The sequence below is a fragment of the Protopterus annectens genome, chromosome 15.part0, assembly GCF_019279795.1.
Source record: "Protopterus annectens isolate FY-2018-M chromosome 15.part0, PAN1.0, whole genome shotgun sequence".
Taxonomy (NCBI): domain Eukaryota; kingdom Metazoa; phylum Chordata; order Ceratodontiformes; family Protopteridae; genus Protopterus; species Protopterus annectens.
In genome coordinates this window covers 258,718,831-258,738,631 of record NC_056749.1, presented here as the reverse complement: position 1 = coordinate 258,738,631, position 19,801 = coordinate 258,718,831, and the positions used below count along the sequence as shown (strand labels likewise).

The following is a 19,801-nucleotide window of genomic DNA, read 5'->3' as shown; positions in this document are numbered from 1 at the left end:
GTAGTAACACGACTTCTGATACTTCATTATTGCCACAGGCTATTCAGGATTTGCTGTTCTTTCATTCTGGTACTTTGCGCCAGCGTTAAACCTTAAAAGAATGAAATTATGAAGTATTGTTTTAATCGGCCTCTATTTTTGTATAATTGGGTTTAACTGAATAGATAGCAGTGCATAAAAAGTTGTATTTGGCTTTCTGATGAATCGTTAAGTCTTGAATAAGAAGTATTTTATTTTTCTCCTCCTAGTAAAAACAAGTTAAACACGTTGGTACAGAAACTACATGAATTTTTGGCCCACTCATCTGAAGAATCTGAGGGACCAAACTCTCCACAAGGAGAATCTTGCAGCAGACTTTCAGGTAACTGTGCATCACTTTTCTGTTTTTCTGCTGCATTTTGAGCAAACCTTTGGGGTCCTGTGGAGTCCAGTACCCTCTGTTTTCTTCATTTTGCATTTTGGTACTGGCCTTTTATGACATTATCCATAGGATAATTTACATACCCCATAGCAGGAAAAAGACTAGCAGGAGTGCTGTGTAACATTGAACTAGAAGCTGCTCAGATTATTCCTTTCTTATGTAAAGGAGTTAGACCAGGCAGACAAGTCTTTGCCTGTACTTCAGCTGTGCAATGCTTGACTTCATTCCCGATTTTTCTTTCTTTCTTTCTGCTTGCACTCTGAGAAGCAGGGTATATGACAAATGTTCCCCAACATGGATACTGTATTACAGATATTGTTTAGTAAAAATGAAAGTGTGGAAAGGGAGCTCTTGTATATGTCCTTTTATTCACATGTTGCAGTATTCTGTACATAGGGATTTCTTCTCTTGCTACCTGAACATCCAGCCAGTATACAGAAGGTTTCAGTCACTGTGTGGTGCGTGGGACATCTGATGTGACTAACAGCACGCAGGCCATAGAATTGACATCTGCAAGCACCAGATCCCAGAACTTCTAAGCCGCCAGTGGAACGTCAGGTGGTGGTTGTGTTTTACTGTTGCAGTCCTAACCAATGGGGTTATCTGGCTCCCAGTAGCCCTCGATCGGCCAGAATACCAAAGGGAAATAAAAATGACGTTGGCTGTCTGTTGTGAAGGACGTCAGGGTGCCTGATAGAAAAGGAGGCAGCTGACGTCACTTCCTTAGTCTTCCTTGCCGTGGAGCCCGAAGCAGAAGCATTTCTTGCGTGAGTGCCGGTCGGCAATTTACCTTTTTTTTTTGTTTCCGACAAAGTTTAAGTCAACTACAGCTAAGTACCCCATTGGGGATCCTCTTTTCTTGCCTTAACGAATGTCAGAAAAGGTTAATAATTGTCTTACCTGTGGAAAGCAGATTCCCCATCGAGATTTTCATTCCTATTGTATTTGTTTAGGCCTTGACCAAGACATTCCTAATTGTGATCTTTGTGCTTCCTTTAATCCGCTTACTACTTGTCGTTGGGCTAAGCTTTTAGCTAAGCATTTTGGAGTTTGGCCTAAGTTTGTCGGTATGGCATCTGCTGGTCTCCAGGCTTCGAATATCCCCAAGAAGCGTCGAGATAAGGACTGCGACGGGCTTCAGAAGTTAAGTCCTCAGATGATGATAGGTTGGTCAGTCATGCGGTAGCCAGTGAGGTGCGTTTGCAGCCCGCAGATTTTCAACCGCAGGCCTCTGTTGAGTCCGTTTCAGTGGTCCCCAGACCTCCGGCTTCTATTTTGCCTTCTGATCTTCTGCCTGTTGCCTCTTCAGCTGGATCCTGAGCCGCAAAGCTGACTCTGGTGTCCGAGACCTCCGTTTGTCATTCAGACAGCAAGCTCTTTCCACCGACTTCGGCTGCAACTTCGGTGGTTGCCATGCCTTCCTAGTCCTTTAGACTTGCAGGTAAATCTTCCAGTTGTAAGCTTGTGAAGAAGCAGGCTCCAGATGTCCTTCATGGATGCATCTGCAGTCATAACAACTGGGTTGTCCTGTCGTCAGGCAGCCCTTCGGTCGGCCGGATTCCAAAGTCCGGGTCCGGCTTCGGCTGATGTCGCACTTCACCCGACGTCATCTCTGTTGGTCTTCGGGTATAAAGGCAGCAGCCGACGCCATTTTCCTCAGTCTTTCTTGCCGCGTGGCGCCCGAAGCAGAAGCTGTTCGCAAGTGCCGGTCGGTCAGATCCAGAGATTACTACTTCGAAGACTTCTAAAAGCTAAGTACCCCATTGGGGACTCTTTCTTGCCTCAGCCGATGTCAGAAAAAGTCAATAACTGTTTAACTTGTGGGAAACAAATACCTCATAAAGATTTCCACTCTTACTGTTTGCCTTGTTTAGGCCCAGACCACGACGTAGCAGCCTGTTCAGCCTGTGCCTCATTCAACCGGCGAACGCTTAGGCGTCGGTCGGAGTTTGCTGAACAGTTTTTCGGCTCAGATTTTGCGTACATTATGCCGTCGGATCCTCCGACTACCCAGATTGTTAAAAAATGCAAAGAAAAAGACCGACACTCGAGGTCCGCGGTTTCGGCCGAAACCATGGTTAAGCAAACCGCGAGTGTCTCGGTTTCGGCCGAAACTGAGAAAACTGATCAAAGCACAGCTGAATCAATGACTACTACTGAGGCTCCTGCTACCCTACTTGAAACGGCCTCAGAAATCTTACCTACAGTGGTTACTAGTGACTTATCAGACACCATCCCTTTGGATGTCTCTACCCCAGCACGTGGTGCTGCTAGGCCTCCTGCAGCCATGTCTATTAAGGCCTTTGCCAGGGCTAAAGCAGCCAAATCTACTAAATCAGTGCCTGTTAAGCCCCCTCTACTAGGCCCACTTCTAGTTCACAAATGCTTACTCTGGCAGAGGATTTAATATCCTTAATTAGGGATCTCAATCTCACCCAGACAGGGCCTCTCAGCCCCAGAAAGAGATCTAGAGCAGAGCTCCCGAGCCTGTGTCCTCTGATGATTCCGCGGAGGACTCTGATATTACAGACCAGCCAGAGGCTCATTTCTCCAATTATGAAGACTCAGATGCTGAAGAATCCATTCCAGCTGCTTCTCCACCAGAAGAATTCTCCTTTGGGAAACCTTACATGCCATGCGAGAACAATTCCAATGGCATGAACAGGATTTCTCAGATTCCAGAAAAGACTTAGGACTTTTCTGCACCTACCACAACACAGGCCTTTAGCTATACCTCCTGTCCTCTCTGTTGTGGACGATGCATTTAATGATGTCTGCACTGCACCAGATTCCTTACCTCCAGCCCCTGTCAAACCAGACAGATTTTACAGGGTTCCAGACACTCATCACCACTTATACAAGGCCCCACTTGCAGACCCCAAAACCATATCCCAGGGGCCTAAGGCAGCAGCCTCGACCACAGCAAAAAACCCTATCCCTTCTCAAAGGGAAGCCAGGTCTTTAGACAGATGGGGCAAAAGGTTTACACCTCTGCTACTCTCTCAGCTAGAGCTTTAAATTGTCAGTTTCACATGATACAATACCAAGAGTTTATGCTTGATCAGTTAACTAAAAGCTATCCTCTGATGACTCTATAGATAAGAAATATATTAGAAATGGTAAATAACATACAACAGGTTAGTAACCATTCCTTAAAATGTGGCTATGATGCACTGGAGGCTTCATTTAGATCAGCCATGACTGGCACAGTGATAAGAAGACATGCATGGCTGAAGGAACAGGTCTTACCGGATCATGTTAAAGCTAAGTTATTAGATGCACCTATGGATAAGGCCAGTTTGTTTGGTACACCTGCCCAGCAGGTAATGAAGAAAATGGAAGAAAAGGCAAAATCTGTACAAACAGTTAAAGATTTCTTGCAGGTTCAACCCCCAAGGTTTAGCAGGAACTGGCCTGCCAAAAATTGGTCCTTTCCTGACTCCACAAGATCCCAAAGGGGCAGGAATAGGCGTCCCAGAGGCAGAAATCAATCCAGAGGGGGTGCCTACAGAGGACGACAGTGGCAAGGTAATAAGAGGCACAGACACAGCCACTGCCACTACAGCAGCACAGTGACTTGATTCTAACTCCGCCTACCAGGGAACAAATAGCAGCACCATTAGGCGGAAAATTAACCTTATTTTCAAAAAAACTGGCACTCTATCACAAAAGACAAGTAGATTCTGCAAACCATAGACCAAGGATACGGTTCCACTTCCACACTTTACCAGTCAAAGAGGAATGCCAAACCTGCCTCCAAATCAAAAAACAGAAGCTCTACAGCAGATAATGCAACTAACAAAGATGAGAGCTGTGGAAAAAGTGCCAATAACAGAACAAGGCAAAGGATTCTACTCCAGACTATTCCTAGTTCCAAGAAAGGAAAAAAGCTGGAGGACCTATTCTCGACCTGTCCATCTTAAATACATACATCATTGTCCCAAAATTCAAAATGCTGACCCTCCAGCAACGTCTTCCCATGCTGGGCAAGGAGTGCTGGCTGGTAACTCTAGATCTCAAGGAGGCATACCTGCACGTCCCCATACGACCAATTTGCAGAAGATACCTCAGATTTCTTGCAGGATCAGAGCACTATCAATTCTCAGCATTGCCCTTTGGCTTATCTACTGCGCCCAGAGTATTCACAAAATGCCTGGCATCAGTAATCGCTCACTGCAGACTACAGGGAATCCAAATTTATCCATACCTGGACGACTGTCTGCTACAGGGGACAACGAAAGCAAGCTGACAACAGATTTACAAAGGGTCATTTACTTGCTACAAGCACTGGGATACACAGTCAATTTACAAAAGTCAAGGCTGATACCATCCCAAACAAGGACATTCTTGGTAGCGGAATTGGACACAGTAAAACAAATGGCATTCCTAACTGCAGAAAACAAAAGAACTCCCTCTTTACTTCTTGGCACTAACAAAACAGAACAAGCTAACAGCAAGAAAAGTTCTACAGGCCTTGGGCTTCATGGCATCCTGCATAATCTTGGTTCCACATGCCAGACTACATATGCGAAAACTACAGTGGTACCTAAAGAATTTATGGTCCCAACACAGGCACAGCCTAGAAGCAGAAATTCCTCTAATCCCATGCCTAAAACAGGAGTTCCTATGGTGGGCTCAAGCATGCCAGTCAAATCCAGGCCTACCTTTCCACAACTGTCAAGCAAGCCAAACCATCACAACAGACGCCTCAGACCTAGGATGGGGGGCTCACATGCTGGACAAATGCGTACAAGGATTGTGGACACAGGACCAGCTCCATTTGCACATCAACCTAAAAGAAATGCTGGCAGTAAAGCTGGCAATCCAAAAATTCAGACCACTCCTCAAAGGAGGACATTTGATGATAAGGACAGACAACACCACAGTCGTGTGGTACATAAACAAACAGGGAGGCACTCATTCATACCCCCTATGCGGAATGACTTTGGACCTTTGGAACCTGGCGCTCAGCTACAACATCCAGTTACAGGCAATGTTCATACCAGGAAAGGAGAATACTCTAGCAGACATGTTAAGCAGAACCACCTCGGATGCTCATGAATGGATGCTACACCTGGACATCTTCAAGGCCATCTCAAAGAAATGGGGAATGCCACAGATAGATCTATTCGCTTCCCCTCTCAATCACCAGCTCAAAAAAAAAAAAAAAAATTCTGCACAAGGACGTTCCACCCACTTGCATGGAAAGTGGACTCGCTCTCCTTCAGCTGGAAAGGTCTGACAGCATATGCATTCCCACCTCTTCCCTTGATACACAAGGTATTACTAAAAATCAAGGAGGAACGTCCAAGGATAACCCTGATAGCTCCAAACTGGCCAAGACAACACTGGTACCCATTGCTGAGGAGCATGTCTCGGGACAAAATATGGCCAATACCCCTGATGCCTTTGATGTTAACCCAGAACAACTACAGCATCATGCATCCAAACCTAAAACTTTGCAACTGACTGCATGGAACATCACATAGCAGCAACTAATCCAGAGCTTTCCCAAAGGGTTAAAGACATTATCCTTGAAGCCCGCAGACCTTCAACAAGAAGGAACTATGCAGGAAAATGGAAAAGGTTTGTCATTTGGAGTGCTGAAAGAGGAAAAGATGTGTCCAATATAGACATTGCTAACATTCTGGAGTATTTGGCAGAGCTTCTACATACAGGCCTGTCCTATTCCTCCATCAAGATACATGCATCAGCTATTTCAGCAGAATACAGCTTTGATCCGCCTGTCTTTTCACATCCTTTACTCAGGCAGTTCCTCAGAGGGATCAAGAATGTAAAACCTCCTAGGAAACCACCATTGCCAGCTTGGGATTTGAACTTTGTGCTGGAAAAGTTGACACACTGACCTTTTGAACCAGCAGCAACAGCAGACCTGCAGCATCTATCGTGGAAAACTGCTTTCCTACTGGCAATAACCTCAGCAAGAAGGGTTTCTGAACTTCAGGCCCTAATGGCAGTACAACCCTTCCTAATCTTCCACCAAGATAGTGTCCATGAGGACTAATCCTACATTTATGCCTAAGGTGGTATCCAGAGTGTCTTTAAACCAGGCAATCCACCTACCTACCTTCTTCCCAAACCCACAAAACAGAGGGAAAGAATGCTGCATACCTTGGATGTACATAGACAGCTACGCTACTACCTGGACAGAACAAAAAGTAACAGAAAAACTGACCAGCTGTTTGTAGCCTATGCAACAGGAAGGGAAGGAAAAGCGATTTCCAAACAGACAATCTCCAAATGGATAGGAAATTGCATACGATTCTGTTACTCCTTTCATGGAAAACCAATTCCACAGAACATAAGGCCTCATTCTACAAGGGCAACAGCCACTACCACAGCCTTCTTACGAGGAGTGGCAACCAAGGACATTATTGAGGCGGCTACTTGCACCTCCGTGCATACATTTGCCAAGCATTATAATTTACCTCTGTATTCCAGATCCCGAGCAGGGTTTCCCACTGCTGTACTGCAAGGGATCCTATCCACACCATAATCTATTCTTCCTCCTCCCCTAGTTGGCTATGGTATTCTACCCAGTTGTTATGACTGCAGATGCATCCATGAAGGACATAGTACAGTTTTGTACCTACCATAAATGTAGATGTCCGAACTGGATAGCATCTGCAGTCAGGATTACCCTCCCTCCTTCCCCTCTGTGGTACTCCTAGGGTATTTACCCTCCTTATAGCTAGCTGGCGGGGGGGGAGTCTCGTATGGTGTATTTGTTTGTATATATGTACATACATGCTTATTTTTTGTGTTTGCCTTCTATCTTTTGGAAACATTGGCATTTACCCAAAATTTAGCCTTCCAAGAGGGCAACTGGCATCTGGGGCAAGAAACACTGAGGAAAATGGCGTCGGCTGCTGCCTTTATACCCGAAGACCAACAGAGATGACGTCGGGTGAAGTGCGACATCAGCCGGACCCGGACTTTGGAATCCGGCCGACCGAAGGGCTGCCTGACGACAGGACAACCCAGTTGTTATGACTGCAGATGCTATCCAGTTCGGACATCTACATTTATGGTAGGTACAAAACTGTACTTTTCCTCTCGTTCCCCTCATTTTCAAATGGTTAAAGTGATTGACCTATTGCCATTTTTTTTTTTTTTTTTTTTTTTTTTTTTTTTTTTTTTTGTTTAGGGGTTCACAGCCTCCTCCTTCAAAAAGAAGTAGGGATGTCTCTCCTGAGGCTTTGTCCTTTTCAGGTTCTGATACTTCTAGCATTTCTGTTGATGAAGTAGTAGTTTCTCAAGCATTCTCTCCTTTTGAGGATTCAGAAGCAGAGGAGTCCATCCTTTTGCTTCTCCTCCAAGCGAATTCTCTTTTGGTGATACTTTAAATACTCTCAGGGAACATTTTAAATGGGAAAGTTAGGATTTTCCCTTTAATAAGAAAAGGATTAGGGAGTTTTTGGATTTGCCTCAGCGTAAGCCTTTGGCTGTTCCACCTGTGTTGGAAGTGGTTGATGTTTTCCTGGAAAATTCCTTGACTCCAAATTCTGATTTTCTTAGTGTTTCACTGTTGCAGTCATTACATTTGGGTAATCTTGCTGGCAGGTTGCCCTCAGCCGGCCTGAATTTCAAAGTCTTGGGTCCTGTGTCGGCTGCTGTCGCCCCCTTCCCTGACGTCAGTCCCTGATTCTCATTTGTTTCTTTTCAGGAATCCGTTGGCTGATCCAGAGGTTATTTCTCAAGGCCCTAAAGGTCTTAAAGCCACTGTTACTAAAAATCTTGTTCCTTCTGACAAGGGAATCCAGGAACCTAGATAGATGGGGTGAAAAGGTTTTTACCTCTGCCACTCTTGCTATTAGGTCTACTAATCATCTTTTTCATGTACTGAAGTACCAGCAGCACACCTTGGAAGCTATTAAGTCTAGGATAGCAGGTATGCCTGTTGGCGGAGAGTAAGGATATGCAGGATTTGCTAAATTCTGCCAGTCTAGTCTATACATACGTTACATTGTGGTTTTGACTTTCTAGAAGCCTCCTGTAGGGCTACATTCACTGGCTCTGTTATTAGAAGGCATGCTTGGCTCAGGGAGCAGCCCCTACCGGAGCCTGTGAAGTCTAAGATTTTAGATGTACCTTTGCATAAGGACAAGCTTTTTGGCAGCAAAGCAGAGGAAGTGCTCAAGAAGATGGAAGACAAGGCCAAGTCTATGCAGTTAGACTTTCTACAAGTTCAGACTCCTCACTTTAGCAGGAATTACCCTTCTAAGAGTTGGACGTTCCCTGATACCAGCAGACAGAGCCGTTCTAGGACTAGCAGTTACAAATCTTCTAGGGGACAAGTGGCTACCCCCTCAAAGGTCTAAGTGTTGGCAGGCTTCCTCTTCCAAGGCAGGAAGTTCTAAGCCTGCATCTCAATCTAAACGGTCTCAATTACTCTGTTCAACTTCTGCCTGTTTTTGCCTGCCTGGAGAGTCCTTTAGGGGGAAGGTTGTCCCTTTTTACAAATTTCTGGGCCACCATCGCGGACAACAAATGGGTACTCAGAACTATATCCCTAGGGCACAAGTTTTCTTTCCACACTTTTCCAGTACCCAAAGGATTCCTGGGCACTCCTCCAAACCAAAGGGCAGAAGTGGAAAAGCAAATTTTGTCTCTCGTTACATCTGGGAGCAATAGAATCAGTTCCTGCTCAGCAGGTACGCCAGGGTTTCTATTGCAGAATAAAAAGAAGGCACCTGACGTCCTATCCTAGATCTATCCATCCTGAACTTTCTTGATAATTCCAAAGTTCAAAATGCTCACTCTGCATCAGTTGCTGCCAATGTTACAAAAGGATTCCTGGCTGGTAACGTTGGATCTCAAAGAATCTTATCTGCACATCCTATCAGGGAAAGTTGCAGGCAATACCTTTGTTTCAGGATGGGCAAGCAACATTATCAATTCTCTGCGTTGCCCTTTGGCTTATCTACTGCTCCCAGAGATTTCACAAAGTGCCAGGCCCCAGTCGTTGCTTTTTGCAGGCAAAAGAAAATTCAGAATTATCCATACTTGGACGAATGTCTATTTCAAGCAAATTCTCAGGAACAGCTGTGAAAGGATCTAGAATTTGTAAAGACTCTTCTCTCTTCCCTGGGTTGCGCACTCAACATGGAAAAATCGAAAATGGTGCCATCCAAAGAGATAAAATTCCTAGGAGCGAGTGTGAACACAGCTACCCAGATATCTCACCCAGGCTAAGCAGACAACTTTCAGTTTACTTCAAGGAGTTGGCAAGCCTGTCCCAGCTCCCTGCAAAGAAATACCTGCAAGTTCTGGGATTCATGGCCTCTTGCAATGTTTAGTGTTTCACTGTTGCAGTCATTACATTTGGGTAATCCTGCTGGCAGGTTGTCATCAGTCAGCCTGAATTCCAAAGTCATGGGTCCTCCGGCTGCTGTCGTCCCTTCCCTGACGTCAGGTCATCAGGGGTATAAAAAAGCAGCTGATGCCATTTTCTTTAGTCTTTCTTGCCACATGGTGCCCGAAGCAGAAGCAGTTTGCAAGTGCCGGTTGGCTGACTCCTGAGATTTTAGTGTTAGAGTTTCAGATCCGAAATCTTCAATAAAGCTAAGTACCCCGTTGGGGTAACTTTTTTTTGGCTCCAGACAGATGTCAGAAAAAGTTAATTATATTTCTTGTGGAAAGGAAATAACTCATAAGGATTTTCATTCTTACTGTATTCCGTGCCTAGGCCCTGATCACAACGTTTCTGGTTGTCTGTTTTGTGCTAGATTTAACCAATGCACTATTAAGCGTCGGTATGATTTTGCTTTAAACCATTTTGGACGCTGGTTTAAGTATTTAGAAATGTCGTCGGATAGCCATCCGTCTACCAGAGTTCACAAAAAGCACAAAGAAAAGGAGAGAGACAACTGAGGCCCAAAACAGATGACAAAGCTTCTAAGCCAGTCGCCGGTTCTCAGTGAGGCGCTTTTGCAGCCCTTGACGCCCGCTACTTTAGAGTCACAGGCCGCTACCCACTCCCACGTGGAGTCAGCCATGCCGCTGGAAACTCAAGGTATTGGAGCCTTGGATACTATTCTTTCAGATGGGTCTGGAGCCGCTGAGCAGGCACTGGCTTCTGTGGGTGTATTCAGACCTAAACATCTTTACATTAAACTGACTTCAGCTTCAAAGGCAAAGACTAAAGCACCTTCTAAAGCAAAGAAACAAACACAAGAGCCACTTGGTCAGGCCTCTTTGCCCAAAAAACAGATGCTCAAAATGGCTGAAGACTTTATTACCTTGATCAGGGGTTCCCATCCTCCTCCTGGTAAGAGGCCTAGGCAAGAGACTGACTATGAATCTTCAGATCAGGTTTCCATTTCTTCTGATTCCTCTTCTGATAAGGAATATTCTCCCCCCCATGAGGATTCTGATGCTGAAGAATCTATTCCTTCAGCTTCTCCAGAGGACTATTTTTTGGGGGAAACCTTGCATACCATGAGGGAGCATTTCCATTGGGAGTGCCAAGATTTTTCAGAATCTAAAAAGAGGCTCGGGGATTTCCTTTTACTACCTCAACACAGGCCATTAGCCATTTCACCTGTTAGATATTGTAGATGATGTGTTTTCAGAGTCTTGTCTTAACCCTGACTCCTTACCTCCAGCTCCTGTTAAGCCTGATAGATGTTACAGGGTTCCTGACTCTCATAAATTCCTTTTTAAAAACCCTGCTGCAGTCCCAGAAACTATTTCTCAGGGGTACCAAAGGAGTTGAGGCTTCCGCTGCAAAAAACCCTACCCCCTCTAACAGAGATTCTAGGGCACTGGATAGATGGGGGGAAAAAGGTTTACACATCTGCTGCCTTGGCTATAAGGGTCTTAAACTGTCAGTTTCATATGCTCAGATATCAGCAACATGTCTTGGCATTGCTTACAGAAAATGTTATTAAACTCTGAATGTGCAGAAAACAAAGAAATGCAGGATTTATTGCATGCAGCTGAACAAGTTGGAACGCATACTTTGCAATGTGGTTTTGATTCTTTGGAGGCCTGCTGTAGGGCAGCATTTACGGGCTCTGTAATTAGGAGGCATGCTTGATTAAAGGAACAAAATCTGCCTGATCATGTCAAAGTTCAATTATTAGATGCACCTTTACAGCGTGATACTTTGGTGTTAAGGCAGAAGAGGTGTTTAAAGAAAATGTAGGACAAAGCTAAATATATACAAAAGGTCAAAGATTTTTTTACAAGTACAGCCACCTAGGTTTAGTAGACACTGGCCAACAAAGAATTGGTTCTTTCCTGTGTCAGACCTCAAAGGGGCAGATCCAGACGCCCTAGAGGCAGATCCCAGGCGCAAGGTTCATACAGGTCAAAGCAAAGGGGTGCTTCTACCTCCAAAGTTGAAGACAAATCACAACTATACAGGAAACAATCTCAATGACTTCCCCCTGCCTGCACCAAGCACTTAACTCCTTGCAGCACCCTTAGGGGGGAAATTAGCACTTTTTTTCTCAGAATTGGCACATTATAACCCAGGACAAGTGGGTTCTAATTATGTCCCAAGGTTACAAGTTCCATTTCCATACTCTGCCAAAGGCAAACGGCTGGCCAAATCTGCCAAAAAAACAATGGGCAGAGGCACAGAAACAAGTCTCATCACTCATGGACATGGGGGCCATTCAGGTACCAGAGCAAGAGCAGGGAGAAGGATTTTACTCTACTGTTCTTGGTACCTAGAAAGGACAAGGCCTGGAGGCCAATACTGGACCTATCTATTCTGAACACATTCCTGGATATACCAAAATTCAAGATGTTGACTTTGCAGCAGCTTCTGCCCATGCTGGGCAAGAACGCTTGGCTTGTGACTTTGGACCTAAGAGGCATACTTGCATGTCTCAGTCAGACAAATATGGAGAAGATACCGCAGATTCAAGGCTGGCTCAATGCATTACCAATTCTCTGCACTGCCCTTTGGCTTATCTACTGCGCCCAGGGTCTTTACGAAGTGCCTGGCACCAGTAATTGCATTTTGCAGACAGAGGAATACAAATATATCCTTACTTGGACGACTGTCTAATTCATGCAGAGAACAAGGACTTTCTTCTGCAGCATCTGGCGTTTGTGAAAAGACTTATAACTTGCCTAGGGTACACAGTCAATGAAAATAAATCAAAACTAGTACCCTCTCAAGAGATAATATTCCTGGGTGCAAGCTTAAATACAACTGCCCAGATGGCTTATCTCATGACAGACAAAGGCAACTGACTACCGATTTGAAAATGTTGGCAACAAAGGCCCTGTTATCTGCAAGAAAAATTCTGCAGGCTTTGGGCTTCATGGCATCCTGCATCTTACTAATTCCATATGCAAGACTGCATATGAGGAAACTTCAATGGTACCTAAAAAGTGTTTGGACTCCACATTGCCACAGCCTGGAAACTGATTACTCTCATTCCCTGCCTGCAACAGGAGTTTCGATGGTGGGCAAAGGCTTGTCACCAAAACAAGGGACAGCCATTCACATTACCCCCAGCCACGCAGACACTAACAACGGATGCTTCAGATTATGCCTGGGGGGCCCACATGGCAGGAAGATGCATTCAGGGCACGTGGACCTCAAACCAAATGCATCTACATATCAATCAAAAAGAGATGCTAGCCGTTCAAAATGCCCTGACAGCTTTCAAGGACCTACTTCATCCAGGACAACTACTGATAAAGACAGACAACATCACGGTCATGTGGTATATAAACAAGCAGGGGGGCACACATTCTTACCCCCTTTGCAGATTAGCTATGACTTTGTGGGACACAGCATTGACTTACCAAGTACATCTGCAGGCACAATTCCTGCCAGGAAGGAAAAATACTCTGGCAGACTAACTAAGCAGAAACCTCATGCATCCCCATGAGTGGCAGCTGGATCCATAAGTCTTCAGCATAACAAGGAAATGGGGATGCCCGGACATAGCTCAATTTGCCTCCCCTCACAACTACCAACTAAAAAGTTTCTGCACAAGGATTGATCACAGACAAACATAGAAAGTGGTCGCCCTATTTTTAAGCTGGAAAAAAACGATTTGTATATGCTTTCCCCCTCTGTCTCTCCTCTCCAAGGTACTCCTAAAGGTCAAACAGGAGAAGCCAAAGATGATACTGATTGCCCCAGACTGGCCCCGCCAGTACTGGTATCCAATACTAAGGAACCTGTCTCAATACCCAGCTTGGACCTTATCTCAAATACCTCATCTACTGTCCCAGTAAAACAATTGGATCCTGCACAGACAACTCAGGACTTGAAACCTGGCAGCATGGTGGATAATGTAGTCCTACAAACAAACCACACCTCTCAGTAAAGCTGTGATGGATGTCATTTTGGAAGCCAGAGGCCTAGTACTAGAAAATCTTATGCTGGAAAATGGAAGAGATTCTCTGCTTGGAACCAGGCACAAGTAACTGATATAGCTGTGCCAAATATTCCTCAGATTTTGCAATACTTAACTGAGATGCTGGACAAAGGCCTATCTTTTTCATCTATTAAAATTCATGCATCTGCCATTTTGGCTCATTATAATGCAGAGTCACCAATCTTTTCTCATCCCTTATTAAAGCAGTACCTCAGAGGGGCCAAAAATAAGGCCTCCAAGGAGATCACCAATGCCTGCATGGGACCTCAACTATTTCTTGGAAAAACTCACCCTGCCTCCTTTTGAGCCAGCTGCTACTGCAGATATAAAGTTTTTATCGTGGAAAACAGCTTTTAGTTTCAGAGCTACAGGCACTCATGGCTGTAGAAACTTTTATCATTCTATCCAGACAGGGGGTCTCTGAGGACAAACCCAACATTTATGCCTAAGGTGGTGTCCAGTGTGGCTCTTAACCAAACTATTCACCTGCCAACTTTTTATCCAAATCCACAGAACAAGGGGGAGAGAATTCTTTAATTTGGACGTACACAGCTTCGATTCTGCTTGGACAGAACCAAAGTTTTCAGAGAGACAGAGAAATTACTAGTGACATACGCTGCAGGATCACAAGGAAAGGCCATCTCAAAGCAGACTATTTCAAAGTGAATAGGCCACTGCATTCATTTCTGCTATGTACACTATGGCAAGCCAGTGCCTAAGGGCATTAGGCCACATTCAACCAGAGCTGCAGCCACTTCAGCAGCCTTTCTCAGGGGAGTACCTACCAAGGACAATTTAGAGGCTGCTACTTGGAGTTCAGTTCACACCTTTACAAAGCAATATCATCTGCCACTCTAAATCCAGGGCAGGCTTTGCCACTGCAGTTCTGCAGGGCCTCATAGCCGCTCTTAATGCTGTTTAGTTCCAGCCTTCCCAACCATAGCTTTGGGACTCTATCCAAATGTAATGACTGCAACAGTGAAACAGGAAAAACATAGTATAGTTGTGTACACTTACATAAATGTAGATGTTCAAGTGTATTCACTGTTGCAGTCCAGGTTACCCACCCACCATCCCCCTTTTCTTCTGTTGGAATCTATCTTTCCTTATCTGGTGTATTTGCTTGTAGATGAAGGTAAAGTTTATGTGCATGTAATTTTTTATATCTCTGTCTATCTCTATGTCTATCTCTATGTCTATCTCTATGTCTATCTCTATGTCTATCTCTATGTCTATCTCTATGTCTATCTCTATGTCTATCTCTATGTCTATCTCTATGTCTATCTCTATCGAGAGAGGTATATGTAGAGAGAGGGAGAGAGCGCTGTAGAGCGGGAGGGAGCGCGCGCGCTGTAGAGCGAGCGAGAGCTGTAGAGAGAGAGCGAGCGAGAGCTGTGTGTGTGTGTATATGTATATATATATATATATATATATATATATATATATATAATTTATTTTGGCAACCCTTTTATGGGGCACCTGACATCTGGGGCAAGAAAAACTAAAGAAAATGGTGTCTGCTGCTGCTTTTATACCCCTGAAGACCAGATGTCAGGGAAGGGGCGACAGCAGCCGACTCAGGACTATGGAATTCAGGCAGACTGAGGGCAACCTGCCAGCAGGATTACCCAACTGTAATGACTGCAGCAGTGAATACACGCGAACATCTACATTTATGGTAGGTACACAACTGTACTTTTCCCCATTCCTAAATTCCAGAGGAATTTATCCAGCAAAACTCAATTTATCAAGAAGCACTCATGGCGTTATTCCTCCACAAGATGTAGAAAAACCTTTAGGAAGCATACCACTCCTACCAGAGCCACTCCATCTACCAGCCCGAGGCCGCCCTCTCAAGACGGCAGGCAGTGTGGCTATCTGCCATTCTTGGAGTCCCCACCTTCTCCCTCTATCCCTCTCTCATTGTGTCTCTCACTGTCTCCAAGTGTGGAGACTTACCACTTCAAACAAATGGGTCCTTTCTATAGAAGACGAGTACTTTGACTTGGCTCATTCCTCCAAAGAGGGCATCCTATAGAACCCAAACAGCAGCTTTCCCTATTGTAAGCAGTGCTAGACAACCTTATGGCTCAAGGCACCATTCAAACAGTTCCACTGTCTGCCCAAGGAAAAGGCTTCTACGCCAGGATTTTCCAGGTTCCAAGAAATTCAGCCCCTGGAGGTCAATTCTGGACCTCTCACTTCTTAATCTCTTCCTTCATGTACCAGCCTTCAGGATGCTTACCTTACCAACTCCCTTTCCCGCTCAAGGGTGCCTGCCTTCACACTCCTATAAGGCCTAGTTTCAGGAAATACTTTGAAGTTCTCTGTGGGCTCTCTTCCCTATCAATTCTCTGCCTTGCTCTTTTGGGCTTTACACTGCACCCATAGTCTTCACCAAATGTCTGGCTCCAGTTATCTCCTTCTGCAGGACAAAAAGAATCCAGATATTCCCTAACTTGGGCAACCTGCTCATTCATGCTCCAAACACCAGACTCCAAACAGACCCTCCTGCAACACTTGCAAGTTGCCATTGCTTTCCTTCAGTCCCTGGGATTTCAGATCAGTTTCTAAAAATCCAACTGGAGCCTATACAAGACTGTCTTTTTGGGGTGTAGAATCTGTGCAGACATCTTGAAAGCGTACCTTCTGCCCGTAAAGGTGGAAAGCTTGACACACCACCTCCTTCTGGTCCTTCAGGTCATAGAATTGACTGCAAGCCAATACCTCAAGCTCCTGGGCTAAATGGCATCCACTATCCCTGTGTTACCTTTATCAAGACTCCACATGAGGAAAATGCAGTGGTACCTCAGGTCATTTTGGATGCAGCACTCCCACCCCCTCGAGTACAGGGTACCTCTCCTGCCCTGCCTCAAACAGGAAATACATTGGTGGTTGAATCAGATGAACATCATCCTGGGTCTTCCCTCCAACCATCTCAACCCAAACAGACCATGTACTCTGCCTCAGACTTGATCTGTGGAGCAACTCTGGGGCACCTTAAAGTTGAGGGAGTGTGACCAGTGCCACACAGGAAAGAGCACATCGGTAGCCACGAAATGAGGGCAATATTATTGGCTCTGCGGGTATTCCAAACCAAACTCCAACCAGGATTCCAAAAAATCTTTACAGACAATACCACACTGTTGTGGTATCTCAACAAGCAAAGGGGGACCAAATCTTATTTGCTTTGCAGACTAGCTCTCCTGGTATGGGGGAACTAGCAATCACCCAAGGAGTAACCTTACAGGCAATATACATACCTTCCCAACAGAATTGTCAGGCAGACTTTCTCAGCAGATCTTTGACTAAGGCACACGAATGGATGCTACACAAGGATGTCTTCTTGGACCCGGTCCACCGGTGGGGTACACCTCAAATAGACCTGATTAATGTCTCCAACAGGCAACGTGTCTTGTGCACCAGACTACCAGAAGCAACTTTTCTTCTGCACCAGACTACCAGAAGCAAAGGCTATGGCAACAGATGCCTTTTCAATCTCCTGGAAAAAGATATTACTTTATGCATTCCCCCTTGTTCAAAAGGTCTTGCTGAAGATCCAACAGGGCAGACCAAACTTTTTGCTGGTGACTCCCTATTGGCCAAGACAGCATTGGTTCCCCCTCCTGTTATAACTGTCCAAGGGAATCACCACAAGTTACTTCTGAGTGGATCTTCTCGCACAGCGCAAGGGATCCTAAATCCACCCACCCAATCTCTTCACCTCACCCTGTGGGTGATAGGATTCTGATCCCTTTCAAATACCTTTACATTGAGGACATGCTCACTGTCATGTAGGATGCCAGGAAACCCAATACCAGGAAGTCTTACCTATCAAAATGTAAGAGATTCTCCATATGGTGTCTCAAAAGGCAGTTGGACCCATTGCAAAGCGAGAGTTCTAGTACTGTTTTATCTGTGCAAACTGTTGCAGGCAGGGTTAACAGACTTGTCCATTAAGACAGATTTGTCTGCCATTTCTGTATGTCTTCCCCTGGATCCTCCCTAACTTCTAGACCACCTGCAAAGCTATTCCTTAAGGGGGTACTTCATCTTAGACCACCAAGGAAACCCCTCTCCCCTTCCATGGGACCCGAACTATGTTTGAGACGCTTAGACTTCCACCATTCAAGCCAGCTGCTCAAGCTAACCTAAAACATTGCACCTAGAAGACTCCTCCTCATGGCCTTGACCTTAGCTAGAAGAGTGAAGTTGAAAACCCTCATGGGTATTCCACACATAGGGTTACTCTTAGAACTAACCCTTCCTTCATGCACAAGGTGGTTAATGACATTTTTCTTAGTCAAGCCATCCACCTACCCAATCTCCTTCCCTTATCCAGAGGGAGATGGTGAGAAAGTACTCCATTCCCTGGATGTGCATAGACAACACATTCTACCTGCACAAAACCAGGTCCATCAGTCAGGCTGATCAACTGTTTGTTTCTTCTACCCCAGGGAAGGAAGCATCTAAGCATCCATTTTAACATGGATTTCTAAAACTGTTACATTTTGTTACAAACACCATGGGAAATCCCTGGAAGGTACTGTCAAAGCACACTCCACCAGGGCACTAGGCTCTTCTGGGGCCATCTTCAGGGGTTTGGACACCTCCAGTATACTTGAAGCAGCCACTTAGTCTTCTCTGCATAATTTCACCAAATATTACAAGTTAGACCACATTTCTAGGGCCAGAGCTGGTTTTGCCAGGGCTAGCCTTCATAGATTCCTGGAGAATTCTACTAGGCTACCTCCCCCTTCCTCATTGAGCTTTGGCACTCACCCATATGTACAGAATATTGCAGCATGTGAATAGGATATAGAAAAGTTGTGTAAAATCTTACCATAACCATAGATGTCCTTTTCCATGTTGCAATATTTCTTCCCCCCACTTACCCCTCCTGTTATATGGCAATTCCCTATTTGGATGGCACAATACTGGTATTACCCTTAAAAGGACTGGTTCCAACTGGGGCTTATAGTTCTGAGGTCAGGTGCTTTCAGACGTCACTTTTACGGCCCATGCTCTGCGTGCCATGTCAGACATCTCACGCACCCTATAATGACTGAAATTGTTTATATACTGGCTGGACATTCGGGTAGCAAGGGGAGAAAACTCATATGTACAGAATATTGCAGCATGGAAGAGGAAATCTATGATTATGATCAGATTTTACACAACTTTTCTTTAATCATTGAGAAACGAGCCATTTTAAATGCTTCAGAGGTGGTGCAATTTAGCACAAGTAGAGTTGAGGCCATAACGTTTATGTGATGAACTACTTTCAGATGACACAGGGAGATGGTATTTTGAATGTACTAGCCATTGTGGAAGAAAACGCTACAGTATTCCATATTGTTCATTGTTGGCATTTTACAGTTTGGTTGTAGGTTACCTAGTGCAAGCAGAATTAGTAGTGCTTCACCAAAGTGCATTAAGTTTGAGGAACACTTCAGAAAGCTTAAGCTATTGTAAAGACAACTGTAGCGTGAAGCAAGTCAGTAAGGTGAAATGTGTAAATGGCATTGGAAAAGACATGACATTTGAGTAGAGTACAACAGGAAATCAAGAAAAGCAGCAAGATTTGATTTTCCAGTACAATACCTATTAAGTATAATTTTTTTGGAGCATCAATTTGGGAAACAACCATTTTCACTTAAATATTGGAAAAAAAAGGTCTGAAGTAAAGTACAGTACGCATGAACATTTTTAAAATGTTGTGAGAAGTTCCAGTACAATTTAGATCAACACGAGCACGTGTGTTTGCTTCTTTCCTTGAAACGCTCGTTCCACCTAAAACGCGGCTTTTCAGCGCTTCTGTGGATCCCTAGTGATATCTGCATTGCTTACTGTACTTATTTCCTTGTTTCACTTGAAAGAAAGTTACTGTTTGTCGTTTTTGCATTTAAGTTACCTGTAACACATTGCATTTAAGATACCTGGCACTTGCTCATTAAAGCAATTATATAAGTCAGCACTAAAAAATTAAAAGCACTACACCCTCACA

At 44.6% G+C, this 19,801-nt stretch overlaps 1 protein-coding gene across 1 annotated transcript in view; it reads left to right on the top strand.

Annotated features, from left to right (window-relative positions):
• The first annotated feature begins 252 nt into the window (after positions 1-252).
• The window catches only part of ATRX (ATRX chromatin remodeler), a 3,779,564-nt gene continuing 3,760,015 nt past the window's right edge, over positions 253-19,801 (top strand). Inside the window, exon 1 of the mRNA XM_044057254.1 lies at positions 253-361. The gene's annotated coding sequence lies outside the window, so the exon portion shown is untranslated. The remainder of the gene's footprint in view (positions 362-19,801) is intronic.